Here is a 3,365-nt window from a genome sequence, read left to right as displayed (position 1 = left end):
TAGTTTTATTATCTAAATCCTCCGGGACGGTTTCTCCTCTGGTCTCTGTCTCTTTGGGTTCCAGATCCTTTGAACAACCAGGCAAAGATTCTGCGAAAAGTTCCTCCTCATAAGAATCGTCTCGTTTTGCATCTTTAACCTGGTCGACGGGGTTCTGTGACTCTTCCTCTTTTAAAATGGTGGCATTGTTTTTATCCTCTCTGTCTGGCAGTTGATCCTCTTTTGATTTTTTTAGCTCCTCTTTTATGTTACTTATCTCCTGCTGATATTTTTCTGCTTTTTGTTGAAGTGCAGTGATATCAGTCTCATAACGGTTGTATTGCTCCAGGTACAAACGTTTAAATTTCTCTAACTCTTCCTGGATGAACTTTTCTTTCCCTTCTCTTTCTGAAATATTAGTTTCTCTCTGTTTTATAATCTCCTTGTAGGTTTCGGCCTGCTGCTGCAGTTCAATGACATCATTCTCATACTTGATCTCGAGCTCGTCGTGTAAAAAGTGGACTTGATCCAGTTCATTCAGAATGTACTTTTCTCGTTTTTTCAGGATTGTGATCTCTTCTGCCATCTTCTGTTGGAGCTCCTCCTTTTCAGCTGTCAGGTTGTTGATGAGTTTCTGATTTTCTTTAACTGTCTGTAAGTTTGCTTCTTTCTCCTGGATAATCTCCTGCTTGTGTTTTTCTATTTCTAGATTCAATTGAGAAACATCATTTTGGTACTTGGCAATAAATTCATGATATGAATGTTTCATGTCATTAAACTTTCTCTGCAAACATTTTTTTTCTCCTTGCAGGAATTGGACTTCTTTGTCATGGTTTTCCTGGAGAACGGCATTTGTTGTTTTCAGGTCATCAATCAGCGCCATGTCTTCCTCTGCTTTTTTAAGATGGTCCTCTCTCTCTTCAGTTAGCCGTTCCTGTAGTACCATGATATCAATTTCATATTTGCACTTGAGCTTCTCGTTCCACTTTTCTTTCTCCCTTTCTAACTCTTCCTTAGTCTCTTCCAGCTCTTCCTCCAGCTGGGCCAGTTTCTGATTGTCTTCAGACCTTCCAGCGATCTCCATGTCCAGACGAGAGCTGAGTTGTTGGATTTCCTCCAGCAAGGCCTCGTATGCATGTGTGAACAGGCCTTCAGGGTTGGAGAGATGGGGCCCCATCTCTCCACTGCCGTTTCTTGGTGTATCTGACATTTTCTCCAAAATGCACTTACTAAAATCGCTGATTGGGAAAATTTCTTCACACGAGCTTTGCACACTTCTGAACTAGTCAGGGTTATTGCAAGCAATGAAAAGTATGCAGAGTTGTGTTACATGCAATTCTGCAGTTGATGACATCACAGACAGCATCGCCAGTGACATCACAGAATCTTCCTTTGCTGGTGGTGTGACATCATTCCACCACCACATATCTCACTCTTTATTCTTGTTTACATTCAAACGTCTCATCTTCATTTCTTTAAAGTTTATAAAAGGTTTTAGAAACCTGCACATGTAAAAGCCTTTAGGTAAGAACTGAAGACTCTTTAGTGTTTGAGGCAAAACATTAGAAAACTTATTAATAATCCATATTTATAAACTAATTTCAACATCTGTGTTTATAAATTAATCTATAGTTGGTGATTTGAGCCTTAGATATTTGATGGTTTTACTTGGTAACTTCTGTGACGTGTTCACTGAACCAGTTCTCATCATTTCTCTGCACCTGCAGCCTTCAGTCAGACTGAAGGAGGTTTTTGTTCGACCATAAATCACTGTGTGAACACGTTGTTACCATGGTAACCCAGACAGTAATAATCTCCAGCATCTTCAGCCTGAAAACCACTGATGGTTAAAGTGTAATCAGAACCAGATCTACTGCCACTGAATCTAGATGGAGTTCCTGAGAACCGACTTGAAGCCTGATCTATAAGAAGTTTAGAGGCTGTCCAGGTTTCTGCAGGTACCAACTGAGATCAGAACCAATATTTGAACTTCCCTGATGGTCACAGTCGCTCCAACACTGACTGACTTTGATGGTTCAGACTGAGTCAGAAAATTATTGGCAGATGATGCTGAAGAGAGAAATGAGCAACGTTAAAGGAAAACAATAATAGGTACGAGTTCAAACCAAACTTGACAGCTAAATTTAAAAGTCAGTCTGGCCCAGAGTGAGAAAACCCAACACAACCATCAGAGCCACTGGAGACGTCGTCCTGATGCAGGTTTCAGTGTCGGAGCTCAAACACACTTTGGACTTAAAGCTTGAGGAGCAGCGACGCATCGACATCATGCAGATCCACACCTGCTGAGATGAAACAGAAACACAGATGATTCAGCCAAAACTTCATCTAGTGACAATATTCAGTTTTTATTTCAACTGAAGATCAAATAATGTATTTATTGGTTGTTCATCTTGTCACTTTTATAATGTTTCTATGTCCCCTAAATGTGATGTGTTATTATAAACTAAAACACACAAAATCAGCAAATATTTGACATAAAATAGATCCAAACATTGAGTCATATAAGGTTTAATTCTTTGTAATGTAACCTGTATTCATGTTACAATGATCCTCATTATGTTTCTTTTTCATTTTGCAACAACTTGATTTACAAAAGCTAGAGACATTTTAGAAAGTGACCTTAATGTTTTAATAAAATGATTAAAAACGTGAACCGTTAATAAAAAGAAGATGGGATTGTCACTTATTTTTTCTTTACAACTTTTTCACTCCGGAACACAAAATAGAGAGATAAAATTATAGAAGAAGTAAAATATAAACTGACTTTAATATTTGCTGATTGGTGTCTTGGATCTTAGAGGAAAATATGTGCAAGGATGGTGGATGCGAAAACGATTTATGTTTTCGCATCCACCTGAATAATGTGCAGTTGCGCCACTGTACTGACCCTTTAAATGGTGCTATGGTTGTTGGTTTCTAACTGTATTCCAATATTTGCTGAGTGAATCTTAGTGAATTTAGTGGCAGGTGTTTTAGGACAATCAGACATTAGTTTGAGGCAGAGAATGATTTGGAAAGAGCATTGATTTAATTAAAATGTATATCTGTGAGTTGTAATACTCTCTTTATATGATACTTGTATTTGATGTAATACAGCAGTTTAAGACATTTTCCAGATTTTTTAAATACATTTTTAAAAAATAAATACATTTTCCTTTATTTTTTACAAATAATGTTTTGTCTTTTATGGCAAAACACCACATCGTTACCAAAAATGTAGATCAAAAGACAAACACTTATCATTTAATAATTAGTTTTTGTTTTTTGTTTTTTTGTTTTTTTCAGAAAAGTGACGATATTTAAATTTCCTTCTTTGGCTATGAAGGATTTTATTTTGAAAGGTCAGTTAAGAACTAGTAGGGTCC

The sequence above is a fragment of the Poecilia formosa genome, unplaced genomic scaffold, assembly GCF_000485575.1.
Source record: "Poecilia formosa unplaced genomic scaffold, Poecilia_formosa-5.1.2 Scaffold625, whole genome shotgun sequence".
Lineage (NCBI taxonomy): Eukaryota > Metazoa > Chordata > Actinopteri > Cyprinodontiformes > Poeciliidae > Poecilia > Poecilia formosa.
Note: the sequence above shows the minus strand (reverse complement) of the source record.